Source organism: Brachycentrus maculatus, unplaced genomic scaffold, assembly GCF_059751285.1.
Source record: "Brachycentrus maculatus isolate JH-2025_06_01 unplaced genomic scaffold, ASM5975128v1 h1tg000011l, whole genome shotgun sequence".
NCBI classification, from domain to species: Eukaryota; Metazoa; Arthropoda; class Insecta; order Trichoptera; family Brachycentridae; genus Brachycentrus; species Brachycentrus maculatus.
The window spans coordinates 94,500-111,165 of record NW_028280765.1 but is presented as its reverse complement, the minus strand read 5'-3'; the positions used below and the strand labels follow the sequence as shown (position 1 = coordinate 111,165).

At 31.8% G+C, this 16,666-nt stretch overlaps 1 protein-coding gene across 1 annotated transcript in view; it reads right to left on the bottom strand.

Moving 5' to 3' along the window:
- The window catches only part of LOC148313441 (uncharacterized), a 144,394-nt gene that overhangs the window by 116,191 nt on the left and 11,537 nt on the right, over positions 1–16,666 (bottom strand). Inside the window, exon 2 of the mRNA XM_088262074.1 lies at positions 2,920–2,964. The gene's annotated coding sequence lies outside the window, so the exon portion shown is untranslated. The remainder of the gene's footprint in view (positions 1–2,919; positions 2,965–16,666) is intronic.

Here is a 16,666-nt window from a genome sequence, read left to right as displayed (position 1 = left end):
TTGATAACTGTACATTTAATTTCGGTAAACGATAAACATACAGATTCGAGTATATTCAGTATAACATATTGTCAAAAATTATTCGATATCATATAAAAAAAAATCATATGTATAAATATATTATTTTATAATAAAAACGAAGATTCTTTTATTATTGATTTTGCTTTGATAAATATATCAGGTAAAATTCTCGAATAAGATCCAAGTAAGAAAGTAATTGATCAAAGAAACGATTAAATTAAGAGATATTGAATGATTTTCAATATGCACAAAATTAAACACGTAAATTTAAAAATGACATTATATTATACGATATCTCTATTCCCTCAATAAATTAAAGCAATATTTTCATACTCATTGTTCAAATAACGCGACGGAAATACTTTTTTTTATTAAAATTATAATTTATGAGCACTGCATTTTTTCAGACATCTGTTAGCTTGCATTTGTTTTCCATAACGATTTGTTTAATTAACGAATCAGCCGTAAATACAGATGTTGCAAATTCCATAAAATTACTTTATTTGCCCGCATAATTTTATACGTAGGCCTGTTCGTATTGTGTGGGACTGTGTTGTCACCAAACTCACCAGTTGTTGTGTTATTTACGACAGTATTTGACTTTTATTAACATTCATAATTCTTTTATTACGAAATAAGTGATTATTAAAATTTAATGCTAATCGGATGACAAATATAAAGACTTTATTCAAAGTGTCATATTCATCCTTCTAATATATAAAGTATGAACGTTTAATAATGTGTGAGATTATTACTACTAAATTATTGAGTGATTGTATTTATCCGTTATGCAGTAAAAACTGAGGAATAAGTTATCACAATATTTAAAGTTTCTATGTAATATTGACGCAAATAGATATTGTTAGTTAAAAAATTCAGTAAAGCAATAAAGTGAAGAAAAAAAACATCTTTGGTAAAACAATATTAACAAAACCATTACTTCGTAAATTACATCATTTACACGGAGCACTGGATTGGATTGATGCAATCAATATTCATCAATATCGAGGGTAATATATTAAATATTAACTGGCAAAAATCTAATTTTTCACATGGGTAATTCATGGAAATATAGCTGCAGTATCCTTCCGCACAAATTTCATCTCTATCTTATTCATGTAAACTCATGACTTATGAATAATTTCTTATGCATAAGTCATGAGTTTACAAAAGAAATGTAGGTATCTTAAAAGAATGATCGTTAGTTAAAATCGTCACCATATCAACTCCGTATTTAGAAAAAAACTAAAATAGAAAAATTAACATTTTTACATTGATCGGCATTGTTTTTATAACTTTCGAAATATGCAAGATGAAAATAACGCATTTTTCACTTATTCGGCATTGCTTTACAATTATGATGATGTATCTTCATCTTTATCTTAGCTAGGAATAAAAGTGTAAAGTACACTAAGAAATTTGTATGAGGGCTCGCTTGATATGTAGCGAAAAATATTCCAACATATTTTCGACAAAAATATACAGGTACGAAACTTTTGTTCGAGCATGTTGGTCGAAATTCCTGTAGAAATCCTCGATTTTGCGTGGTCGAAATGAAGCACTACTATATTTAGCCAGCCGCGTCACCACTCGTTCGACCTTCGCTCCACCTTTGTCAATCTTTTAAGGTGTCTCAAGATCGTGGTTTATCAATTATAGTTTAATTTTTGCCAATTTTTTGACTAGATGGCACATTACGCGAAGGGAGTACATTCTCCCATCGAATCTAAAACTAGTTATTCTTTGAATAGTTTTATCAAAGAATTACGAATAGTTAATAACATAATATTATGGTGGGGACTGACCGGAGCCATTTCGTCGTAACGTAACACGTTACGATGCGAGCATTCGTATAGTCAGTACAGCAAGCCGAGCGCTCCATTCATAGTTTCGGTTGGTCGCTGATAATCGCCGCGAGCGACGTTACGACGAAATGCTCTTTAAAAAAATTAATATTTAATAAAAAAAGCACATTATTATCATATCAAGGGTTATATTTTAAGGTACTAAAAAATGTTCTAAATTTTCTCATAACATTTAAAATGTTGTTAAGACTTTAAACATATTATTGGATATTTCAGTATTGCATTGCATGATAATTATATTAGTGAGGATGTAATAAAAAAATGTGTTTGTGTTAAATGAACCTTTAAGATTTTTAACAACCAACGAATAAAGAGTTTACTTTTTTGACAGCTATCAGTTGAGTGGGATTATAGAAAAGGTTGTATGTAGTGTACGGAATAACATTGATTGATAGTCTTACATTCAAATTACGAGTGCATTCGTGACTATGATCAATGAATCGTATTGCGCACATTAAAAAATATGTATTTAAACATCCAATTAAATTAAAATGATCCTATAACAAATGAAGTGTAATTAAAATATGTATAAATATATAGAATCATAAAAATGTTTTGCGCGATAGGGATTAAAGAGCATGATTTTTAATCTTACCCACTAAGCCGTAAAATTGTTCATTTTTATAAATATATAAATAAGATAATACTTGACAGCTGAACAAAAAAACATTACCGAGTTTGTTTTAAATATTGAATTTCTGTAAGCAAATTATATTAAATTCGTGAGTCATATGTGCAAGATAGAGTTACCGAAGTAGCTAAAAAAGCTGAAATTGCTGACGAAATAAACAAATGAATATCTAGAAAATCATTTCATAAAATTTATATTTTATTTTGTTTACTTTAACAACGTGGAAACTTGCAACTTGAATTTTTAAATAAATTGCCTGGTGTAGTGAAAATTTAAGCAATTTCTAACTTTTAATTGCTTTTCATAGCTTCATTTTGTTGTATCATAGGATATTGTATGACTAATCTGATTTTTAAAAATATTCACCCAATCCACGAACAATCCAATAAAAATCCGACTTACTTATTAATTGAAGCGTATTGTTTTTTTCCTTGCGTAGTAGAGTTTCTGGAACAAATAAAATAAAATAAATATATTAAAAAAAATATGTCTATGAGTTTCAAAGCAATAAGAGTTTCCATCGTTTTTTGTTTTACTGCAATATATTTTTTTACACATTTTTATCTGTTACAATCTTGTTAGTGATAGAAAGAAGGTGTGAAGAATATTGAAGAGGGTGTAAATCTTCTCGACGCCATCCACCAAGGTGTGTTAAATTTAAGGATACACAATATATTAACTTCATTCAAATGTATTATTCATTAGATTTATTATTCTATACTGTAGTGTATATTATAATATAATATATATATATATATATATATATACATATATATATATATATATATATATATATATATATATATATATATATATATATGTAATAAAATACCTAGGTACCTACCTATACATTTTATTAAGTACTTACAAAAAGTACCTACATAAAACAGTTCTACCACCAGATGCCGCATGCGTCGCTCAGAATAAAACAAAAGACTTCCGATAATATTATTAACTGTCAGAATAAAATAGATAGATAGAAAGATAGATATAAAGTTATTATAAAGATAAATTAAGAATAAACTTTAATTACAAAGCAACACATTGTTTATTTTATTATTATACACCCACTTTACATATTATTTACACTTAATTTTCAAAAGGAAAATATTACCACGTTATATATATATATATATATATATATATATATATATATATATATATATATATATATATATATATATATATATATATATATATATATATATATATATATATATATATATATATATATATATATATATATATATATATATATATATATATATATATATATATATATATATAAACAAATTGTTTAAAGATACATATATAAACAGAATATGTCAACAGAATTCTTGTACATGACAGACAGGGATAAATTTTTAGGTAACTAATAAAGAAAAATAACACTTCACCTCTTTTTGTTATGTTTTTAAGACTAAAATACAAATAATATGAGAGGATTTCTTTGAAATATATACACATAATTCTGTGTTGTTGATATTTTGGAATTCGATGATTATGATATATAAATATATATAAAATCTGTTATTGTCATGACAGTTGTTTGAGGTTCTGTGGGCATTATGGAAAAACTGCTTGATTTTGATAAATGCTTTATCATTCATCATCAAGACTGAATTTATTATTTATCTCAATAAAAGCTTTAAAATGCTCTTATAAAAGGTGGTAAATTCAGAATTTAAAATTTTGGTTAATTTTTTTTCTTTCTCAACATTTTGCGAAATAAACAATGAAGCAGACTGACGCCAAAATCGCCATGACGAATAATTGATTTAAAAATGTATTTTTAAAAAGAGATTTATCTCGGTTGGTCGCTTGTAATCGTTAGGTCGTTGTATTCGGTTGGTTAATTACCTTGGTACCTAGGTTTGGCAACATCGCATCCTTAATTTGAAAAAACGAAACAAATTATAAACACGAAACCAATTTTAAATTAGAGTCAAAGTCGATATGCATTAATTCTGTCGACAAAATTCCAAGAATGTACGAGATCAGAATAATAAAATGTTGATTTAAGGACGAATACGTTAACTGGATACTTCATTTGGAAACAGGAATAAAACACGTTTGCTAATGAGATTCGATTCTGTCCTTAAAATTTTATGTGCAAACATGGAAATACGACGTGAAAAATACAAATTAGTCGACAATTTTCATTTAATATAAAGTTATATTGATTTCAATATTTATTGATGTATTTATTTTTATTCCGAGCCTTGAGGTAAGAGTGCAATCCTCTTAGGTTTATAAGATGTCTACATAAGATGAAAAAAGAAAAAAAAACGGACATACCATATATGGTTTAAGAAAAATAACTGATTGCGGAGAGCGTACTTCTTAACAGATGCGAAAACTTTGTACACCCACAAGCATTGTGAAATAAACCATATTTGAAATTTAAGGTTTATGATTTTTCTTTTCAATTTAACCAGCCTGAGCCACAGCTACACGTGGCCAGACACGGGTGCATGAAAAATATACCAATAGTGTTGAACGATCTAGTGAATTTTAATATGAAATACAAAAAAACGCAATAAAAACGCAACACAAATTAGTCGTTTTGTTCTCCCGATGAAGTGATCTGTCCGATTTGGAATATTATAAAATAAATCGGTCACGATTCCCCGAATAGGAGTCGAGACGCTCTTCAGCGGGCGGGTTCGGTAGTTAAGAATTGAACACGCCAGCGAAAACAGAAAAAAATACCACCAATTTACGGCAATTACCAAATATTGTCCAGCTCTTCCCACGGTACAGCATTCAGCAATAAAAGTGTAAGTGGTTACATTATAGCAATTTTATTTAACAGGGGAAACAACACATTTTACAGATGTTACAAAATATATTGTTTTGGGAAAATCATTAAAAATATTATGAATAGCACAAGCAATACTGCGGTTTATTAAATCAAAACTAAAGCAATTATATATTACAAATAACATCCAATTCAGTAATACATGTACACAAACTATGAAATGTATTACGTGTCCACTGTTAATAGTATCTCTTGTCACTGAGTAATTAAACTGTAGAAATATGGTCAAAATAAACCATCTGAAATGATGGTAAAGCACTAAAATCGTTTAAGAACAGGTGCATATTAGAATGAATGAGCAGTTTACTGCTGGTTATATACTGTTTGTGTCAATCAAGATATGTAGTTGGAAACCATGAGCATAAAAAAAACCCGAAAACAGCCAAGCTATCTGTATTAGGTACGTGAAAAACATTTGAAACGATTGAACGTTATTTTTCATTAAAACTAAAGGGTCCGCCAAATAACTTTTTTTTTTTGAAAATGCTATAAGTGCTATCGAGTGTAGCTTCGGCTGTGTGGCACGTAGCGCCGTCCTGTTGAAACCAAATGTTGCCAATATCCTCCTCTTCAATTTTTGTGAACAAAAATCCGTTCAACATGGCCCGATAACGATCGCCATTGACTGTAACGGCCACTCCTTGCTCATTTTCAAAGAAAAATGGCCCAATTATGCCTCTGGACCGAAATCCGCACCAAACAGTGACTCGTTTTGGGTGTACCGGCTTTTCAATGTATGCGTGCGGGTTTTCTGTGCCCCAAATACGACAATTTTGCTTGTTTACATACCCGCCAAGATCAAAATGAGCTTCATCCGAAAAGATGATTTTTTTGGCAAAATCGGCATCTTCTGTAAGTCGATCGCAGGCCCACTCAGCGAAGCGAAAACGCATTGGATGGTCAGTTGGCTTCAACTCCTGAACCAATTGGACTTTGTATGGCGTCATACCAAGGTCTTTATGCAAAATTCGTCTCAATGATGTCTCCGAAATGTTCAATTGTTGAGAACGACGGTGAATTGATGTTGATGGCGCTTCACGCACACTTTCTGCCACAACATCGATATTCTCGGGTGTACGCACTGTTTTTGGCTTTTCACGCTTTGGTTTATCGATGAGGATGCCAGTTTCTTTCACTTTTTTCACAAGATAACGAACATACGGAGCTGACGGTGCTTCTCTTCTTCCAAAAACCGTACGCAATTTTCGCACACATTCTGCAACATTACCATGATTTTCAAAGTAATGTCGCAATATTTCCCAGCGTTGTTCAAGCGTATACACAACCATATTCGCTCAGCGGAAGGATAAAACTAATTATCTGTCAAATCAGACATGAGCTAAGTGTTACCATTCACGAAATAAACACTAGTTGAAAAAAAAAACTTTAGATGGCGGACCCTATATAAACGTACATTGTATCGTTCTTCCTTGGATCCTCTCCTCTTCCACTAAACTTTTTACCTATTTTCTATATCACTTTCTATGCTCTCCTTATTACATTTCTTAATTGAAAACAAGTGTAGCTATGTCAAATTAGTAAAAATTTGCACGAATCACATAGTAAAAAGGTACTAAACACGACTATTCATATCAGGTTACTTATGGTAGGTTGTAAGATATTGGTTTATAGAGAAGGGCACGCTAATATACACACCATTTTTATTATTCTTCTTCTTCTTTCAACCCTCATCCATACCCGATGGCGCATAGGGCACTGCATCATATAAACACAGTGTTATTTCGATCGTCAACACATGAAGGAAAGGTGATCAGCCATCCGCTTCAGGTAACAGTCCAGGGTAATATTGAATAAATATAAGATTGAAATAATCACTTATATTTATTTGACCCCCCCCTAGGAATTGAACCCGGGACCTCCAGTATGGTAGCCGAGCATGCTGACCATTACACTACGAAGGTGGACGATTATATAAGGGATTGAAAATAAATAAATAAATGAAAAAGGGAAAATTTCCTATTTTATTTTATTAAGTCGATGAAAATTAAAATTTAACCTTAGCAGTCGCGCGTTTTGCATATTTTTCAAGTGTTCTAATCACTAATCAATGCACCACTGAGTCAAATAATTTATAAAGTATAATACATCAATCATAATAATCATAAACACAAACATTTTACAAGACAAGTGCAGCGTAAAAATAAGTCTTTATTTTTATCGTGTGGTCAAATAAACAGGTTATAGGAAATGCCAAAATATATTTAAAAAGTTGAACCAACGAAACATTGGAAACGCATGTCAATACTTAAAATGAGTTGAATGACAACATAATCAATTAATATCACAACAGCAGAAATGTCAAAGACAGCGTTCTCATAAATACTCAGTTTAATGTCGAGCAAGATTCAAGGTTGAATATAATTCTAATAAGAGTCACAAAAAAATATTTAAATTTCCTTCCAACTTCGTGACTGGCTACATGGATGAATGACTGAGATAATTTGGTCAAAATAGCATCCATTACAAGGTTCTTTGCCTAGCTTTTTTAGATAAATTAGGCAAACCTTATACAAATATTATGGACTCTTTTTTCCTCTGTAATTTAGTGTCCGTGCGTAGAATCTGAAGACGTTTTTCGAATATTTTAAAAGAAATAGTATGCGACTCAATTAGAGGATGACTTTTGATTTTCAAAATAAAAACGGATAAATCAATTTTGGAAGATTTTTTCAAAAATAACTCATTGAATATGGGAGTAACGATAAAAAAACTTTTTTATCACACACAAGTTGGTAGCTCATTTTTAATAAAGTTAAAATGAAAAATATTACTGGCTTTATAAGTAATATAAATATATAATGATTTGTAAATATAATACCAAAGTGATAAATAATCATAATCAAAATTAGATTTCTAATTCTGAACCATTTAGAAGTGGAATGAAAGACATTGCGTTTAGAAGCAAGTTAAAAAAGTCCGTTTTCTCCTGTTGACTTTTCGGTAATTTTAGCATCACAAACTAGAAGTAAAGAAGTCCCTTTGAATAGGCCATAGCCTATCCCACTTCACACAAAATTGCTTCGATTTAAAATACGTATTTTACAGAATAAAAGCCTCGTACATCACATAAGCAAAACAAATCAAAACTGCACTTTTAAATTAAAAAAGAATAAAATGATAGGAACCTACAAGTACAATGTAAAAGGTATTATTACAATCATAGGTAGATTTATCTTCTCAAACACCTTCTGCAATGTGTATGATGACTTGATTCAGAATAATACATAGCAAAATCCAAAAGTAAACTTTACCCTTATTATGTAATTGAGATATTTGAAGAGAAAAGGATTAAGGATTATCATAATCGAAAAAAACCTATACTCGTTTTTTTTTATCTTCGTTGAAACATTTCAGTTTCGCATTGCGTGTCTGACCGCAAACATATCGATTAAAAAGTTGATTGAGGTTAATTTGAACTGCACACCCAAAATTTCACTTTCAGCAATTCACGTTTTTTCATACAAATTCAAGATCTTATACCAAGGTCATGAGATTGCTTAAATTTGAATAAACATAGGTTATTGGTGGAAATTTAAATAGTAATCATAAAACAAAACTTTAGCAAACATACCGCCTAGGTTATAATGTCGTAATGTTAATTTTCCTAATTTATCATTTTTTCATAGTATCTATGAAGAATATTGAAATCTAGATATTTTAGGTATTTACAGGGCTTACGATCTGATGCTTTTAATCCCTTGGGAAACGGAACTGGGACCTCCAGAACTGTAGTTAAACGTATCGACCACTACCATGCGGAGGCGGACTCTATATATATATATATATATATACAGTATCTACTCAATGAATTAGGGCCACCCATTATTTTTTTGAATACTCTGAAATCTTTTGGATTATTATATTTATTTTACATAAATACTTTAAGTTTTCTATTCACATCTAATATCATGTATATTACCTTCAATAATATGTAAAATATACCTGGATTATTTAAGCCTTTACAAAATTTCAAACCCTTTTTCTGAGAAAGGTCCCTAATTAGCACAGGTAGACAGATAGTTGAAAGTTAAAAAAATAGTCCTATCTCATTTATTAGTGAAGTTTCTTGAGTTCTGGTTGTTGTTTTGTTCAGAGGGGTTATATAGTTATCGTGTCTTGTGAAAAAAACTTAATTTTTAATTTTAGTTCATAAAGTATAAATTTTTTTTGTAAACACAAGTGTTTTTTTTGAAAAGGACAAAATGGGAAAAAGTAAAGACATTTCTGAGGAAAAAAAGTCTAGTGTTATAGTGCTACTGAAATTAGGAATACTATCTAATAGAGAAATTTCAAAAAAAGAAAACGTTTCTCGTCAAACAGTGGACAGAATTTCAAAATCAATAAAAAATCAGTCACCCGCCACCAGCAATCGGCGAAAGAACTGTCGTAGGATTAGAAAAACAACGCCGAGGACTGATCGAAAAATCGTTCAAAGTGCCTTAGAAAACCGTAGTGCATCGGCAAAAACATTAAAAATAAAATTGGAAGAAGAGGGTATAAATATATCGGTATCAACACTGAGGCGACGTCTTTACGAAGTAAATCTGAAATGCAGGCGCCCTGTAAAAGTACCAAAATTGACACCACGAATGAAAGCGGATCGATTAAAATGGGCCAGGCTACATCGAAATTACTCGGTAGATGATTGGAAAAAGGTATTTATTTAAATTGAATTTTCAACATATCATTTTAGTAAATAAACTTATATATTTGAATTAAACTTAAATTTTCATTATTTTTCAGGTCATCTTTAGTGATGAGTGCCGGTTAGAAGCCGTGACAGAGAGCCGTCGATTCGTCAGGAGAACACCAATGGAACGTAACAATGAGGCCTGTGTGGTAAAAGTTATCAAACACCCCCCTGCAACAATGATATGGCCATGTATTATTAACAATTTACCTGGGCCGTTGTTTTTCGAGGAAGGAACAATGAACCAAAATTCCTATAAGCAGGTCCTCGAACGAATTTTATTGCCCTTCTACCATACACTCGACCCAACAGAAGGTCCATACACCTTCATGCAGGATGGGCCACCTTGCCACCGGGCTAAATCAATAATAAAATTTTTGTCTAACAAAAATCTGCCTTTGCTCCCCTGGCATGGAAATTCTCCGGACCTTCATCCTATAGAAAACGTATGGAGCATGTTAAAAAATAAGGTATACTCATTTCCAAATCCGACAGTAGACTGTCTAAAAAAAAATATGCAAAAAATTTGGTCAGAAGACGAAGAAACAAAAAACATGATAAAACAGTGCATTTTAAGTATGCCAAAAAGAATTGAGGCAGTTATTTCTGCCAAAGGTGGAAATACTAAATACTAACTATATTTATATGAAAATATATGCATAATTTAAGCGTAATAAAGTGTTCATGTGTAAATAAAATTCAATGTTGTTTTATTCAAGGTTTTCTCTGAGTTATTCCTGTTTGAATTGAGAAATTGCGCGAAATTCTGCGTGGCCCTAATTCATTGAGTAGATACTGTATATATATATATATATATATATATATATATATATATATATATATATATATATATATATATATATATATATATATAAAATGTATTAGTATGCAGATTTGGGATAAATTGGTTATCTACATATGTTTTACATAAGTCAAAGTTTGGTTGGTTTTTGAACGACATATATGTATGGACACAAAATCTATAAATATGTCAGATAATGATCGTGGAATTTAATAGCATGTACGAAAGGTATGCGCGACCTTGAGTCAATGCATACTATGTAATGACGCCAACCTGTCATAAAAACAAACTCACGCAATGGAAGACAATCTCCATTATGTAATACCTTCACCAGGCAAGATGTTTTCCATTAACAGTAGCGACTGCGCGTATGATTACATCAATTTTCGCTCTGTAGCAAAATTATAATCGTCCAAGAGAGAACTGCCGGACTGTGGATAATAATTACCTAGAAGACACGCTTCCACGAGAAACAAGACTCATCTGCCGCCACTGATGAGCCCGGCACAACTACATGATCTGTTTCAGCACTAATCTCCATGCCAAAAGACATCCCCGGCATACAGATTTATCGCCGTTAATGCTAAGGTAAACATCAATTTATCATGCTAAATCCAATTCTAATCAGAGTCGGCTTTTATGTTGATGGGTCTTGTTCTAGTATAATTAAATAAAAATATATAAACTTTTTGCTGTATAGAAAAATATGTTAATATTAATTGAACGGGACTATTACGGTAGGTACATGATTTATATTTACGTTAACTTGCATAGTGTAATATAAATTATTAAATTCAAGAGGTTAATCGTATCTACTCAACTTAATGTGGTCAAGGATATTAAAAATAAAAGTACTTAATTAAAAAAAAAAAACAAATCAACATACTGTTATTGATTCATTTGGTTATTGAATTGACTGAAAGTTTTCGAGGTTCATGTTTAAATTTAAATAAAAATTATAGTCTTGCATCCTAGAGGATATTAATTCATGTTTTAAATGTCATCTAATACTTTGTAAACTTTTTATCACATGAGGCAGTTTAAGGCATTTTATTATTGACAATACTTTGTTCTGCACCCTTTATTCATTTCCGTCCCTTTCATGCCCCTTATTTTTAAATGTGCAAATACATGTGAAAATTTGACAAGATAAATTCGTACTAATATTTTCAATATACCTCGAATATTTGTATACGCTTTTACTCTGGGTCAATGCCACATATTTCTGAACTCAGAAAATGCGGAATTGTGTCCGCAACATCATCGGGACGATATTTTCTTATATAAAAGGTATAAAGATAGCGAAAAGTGTATGTTGATGTGTGACAGCATGACAAATGTATTGTACTTTGACATTTCGTACTTTTACAAATGAAATAAAATGTAACTGTTACTTGAACAACCGTGTGAATTCAGTCCTGTCACGATGGGTAGTTACAGGTGGAAATGGAACTGCGGAAAGGAAATAATAATCCGCAAACACGTGAGAACATCCGTGTCGTTAGATGCACCGTCACAAGATGTCCTCTGATAAGTAATCTTTGGATCTGACTGTAAACCGTGCCGCGGATTTGCACAAGGTTCTGTTAATCTACATATATAGGTACATACTTGCGAAGGCAGTTTTTGTAGTTTATAAAGAGCACTACACCACCGATCTAGGATTTAGGTCATGCTGCAAGGAGCGGGTGAATATCAATTTATAATAACTGACTCATTTTATGAATCGATATCGACAATTCGGTAAAGCAAGATACTTGTGAGTGAATTTTCTATACACGCTAAAAGTCTTACCATTTAACGAAAAGTTCATGAAATAAGGGATTAAACTAATTCAAACCCTCTGTACCTACATGTTTACCCTCATCCATTTCATATAATTATTTCCTTTAAATTGTATCGATGCTAATATAGCTTTGTCTAAAAATCCGTTGCCAGCATATCTCAAATCGTTAGGTTTAATGAGATTTGCCGGGATAAATCTTGTTAGGGTACTTATTTAGGGTAGAAGATTATTCTTCATTATATATGGTCCATGTGCTAAAAATATCTATAGAGCTGTCTACTAACTTTGGTTTTCTCAAATAAATTATGTTTAAAAAATAATGAAGCGGACTAATATAAAAATCAGTAACCCAAATTATTATTTTTCAGCTTCGTCGCCAATTCTACAATTTCGTCGGATCAGCTTTATGAGAATACATGTAGGCAACAATAATAATATTGTTATGATATTCGTTATTTTTTAAAAATAAAATTAATCAAATAATAAACGTGCTGGTGATAATTTTCTATCCATAGTACACAGTGCCTCATGGAACAAGATTGTTAATTTATTATTCATATATATTGTTATAGAATGGAAAACGAATATTTTATGTTAATTTTTGGAAGAAGTTTTGACATTTTGTCATAATTTGAAAGGATTGCAAACATCTTGACCAATCACGAATTTGATTGTTAATTATGCTAGTCAACAACTTAACCCAATAATTGTCGTTTTTTCTCAAGCAAAAGTAAAATATGGAATTGTGTATAAAGTTGGTAAAACATTGATTTTTTACCCGGCACTTAAAGCAAAAAAGTAAAAAAGAAAGAAATAGAGAAATCACCACGATTATACCATATAAGAACTTGTAGACCTTGGTCAAATGTAGACCCGATGATGGAATGATTATTACGAAACCGGTAGTCGCGAAGTATTGTTTTTTTTTTAAGTGGTATTATACAAAGTTAACGATGAATGATAAGAAGAGTGTTTTATTACCATACCACACAGTTAAAAATGCTTTAAATATACAAAATACCAAAACAAACCTAACCAAACCTAACCTAACCTAACATAACCTAACCTAACCTTACAAAAATAATGTATGCTAATACCTCACAAAATAAAAACCTATGGCTATTTTATAGCTTCTATACACGATTAAATTTATTTGTGAATTTAACGGTATATACGTATGTATTTATGATACCGGGTGACAGCGAAAATCGTGACTATTTGCAGATATAGGACTTCGACGCCATTGGAAATTACAGATATTATGTATGGTCCACTTTTTTGTTTGAAATTTATCTGATGTCTGTAGCATCTAATTTCATGCGTTCAAATTTGTGCAGCGTAGGGTTAAAAGGAACTATTGAAAATTATGAGAGTTGTTTGCAGTGAAGGGGTCACGAATAATCGGAATAAACAAACGCCAATTAAACCAGACATATTAATAGTGATGATAGCATCATGGGTTCGATTCTCGATGAGATTATTTCGTCTTTCGGTCGTGCTTGGAATATGAATTAGCGAAGGAGGTATCGCTCTTTACCGTGCGTTTATTCTCAACGTTTTCTCTTATTCCTAAATCTTCTATATAGTACGTACTTTGTTAGTTTAGATCACTGATAACGACTCTTATTATTAAATATAAATAAAAATTAAAAATGAGTAAATTTTAATTAAATACGTAATGTGAATCATGTCTTTAATTCTGACATGTACGAATTTTTGTAATTTTCTGTTAAATATTTATAACAAAGTTTAATTCAGCATTGGTACCGTTGAAATATGCTCATGCTAATAGTAATAAATATTCATGGATAACAATTCATAAAAATGATTATGAAAGTCATATCTCCGTAAAGTTTTAGTAATTATAATTGATATAGACATCAGTTCAGATGATAAAATTCATCATGAAAAAAATATTAAAATATACAGGTTATGTGGTATCCGAAATACTTTGGTGTAATGTTTTCGGACACACGAATGTACAGACGCGATGACCGCAAAAACTGCTGGTTTTTCGGAGTATCAAATTTACTGCTCGCGTATTATTGACGCATCATTCAACAAGATGTCCGCAGCAACTGGTAATTTGATATAAAATATTGCTGAAGCGATTATGAAGACAAATGGCGAATCCGATCCTTCAAAGTGACAGAGCCGCGCCGCGAACTTCACGACTCGCGACAGCTAGCAACCGGACACATTGTGAAAAGACAAAAAGAATTGACCAATGCTCGGAAAATACCTTCACATATCGCATACCCTTTTCGGGAGATGCGAAGTCCATCCTCTCCATTCGGAGACATAAGAGGAACATAATAGTTTAACAATGGTTTTAAATATAAGAAAGGGGACACCTCATTAAATACTCGTTCTCAAAAAGGCAGTGGTATACAATTATTTAAGTCAAAGAATTCCTTTTATGTATTCCATTTAAAGACATTCTGAAATCGTTATTAAAGAATCATGTTCAACATCCAGCATATAGCGCGGATATTTTGATTCTTTGTCCAGGACACCGAGACTGGGTTCAGGTATGGTTTTTGAATGATTCGGCACTTAAGGTACGTATGATTCGCTGATCGGTTGCTCAATCCGACCATGGAGCTTTAAGACAGTAGAGTATATTGGAATACCTTATTCTGAAGCCAAGCTATGTTCATGACTATAATTTCGAGTAATTTTAACACATGATACCCGCCATCTTATAGGTGGTCCATCATTAACGTTTGCATGACGACTTATCAGAATAGGGAGGGTTTTCAGCATGGTACTTGGATCATGCCTTAGCGTGTGGTCCGTGTTGGTTTTTCTGCGAAGTTTTAGGTACAGATTGCAGGTGTGCCCTTACTATCCTATATTTAGCTAAACATCAGAATCAGACTGGTGTTATGGCTAGTAGAATGCTCATGATAGCGTCCTTGAGAGCGTAACGCCCACGGGCAGGTGTTTTATCGCGCAGGCATGGAATAAGTGCACTGCATCAATATACCTATCATATACCTACTGGTTAATGTCAGGATTTTCAGTTAATTTCTACATGTCGATTGCCTTCTCGGTCACTTACCGCTAGTTAACAAGCCTTGTCTATATCGCCAGAAAAAGTATAATGATCGTGGGATGGATAACGATAAAAACATTTCGTAGCGTTTGCTATTTTTTGTTATAATAGAATCAATATTACCATGGACTGCTGAGAACGAGATGTTCTCATGAATACAGCCTATAATTCTCACAAATTGGAATGAAGCTGAGGGTAACTAAACCCAACAAAAAATAAGGTTGAATTTGCAATACGCAAATTATGAACTTTTTATGACAAATTGCATGCATAGTTTTCCAATACGATTTTTATGGTGATTACTTTTCACGGATAAGCAATGTGCGAATTCTGACAGTTTTTTTACATTTCATTTTTCTCGTTAATTAACACCGCGAAAGTATTTCAAATATGCTTTCCATTTCCTGACATACAAGTCAACGTTCTACGCTATTTGTAGTAGTGTGATTTCAATTCCGGTAATAATTGAACTTAATTTATATAATTCAGATTGGTGATATAAATGTCCACCTCTGCAGCGTGGTTATTAGTACATTTACATACCGTGTTTGGAGGTCCCGGATTCAAATCACAGGGAATATATATTATTAATGATATTTACTTTTACTTTATCGGTTTCTTTGTATATTTTTACTTTAAATATATATTCTTCTTTTACTTCATCTTGGTGTAGGCCTTGTGGCCTGTTTTTAAGAGGGATTAGCCTCCTGCGATGTCGATTCCCAGCTATCGAGCCATCTCTTTGGTGGTCTGCCCGGGAGTCGTCTACCATGGGGTTGGCCGTACAGTGCGATGTAGGGGAGTCTGGATGGTTCCATTCTCTTCACATGCGCATACTATTGTCTTCTTCGTTGTTTTAACATTGCAATTTTAAATGACTCATTACACTCAATTCCGCTGGTTAAAATACAATTTAAAATATTAACCCATGATAAAATTCCATAAGATAAAGCGGTTCCTATGTCAAAGTT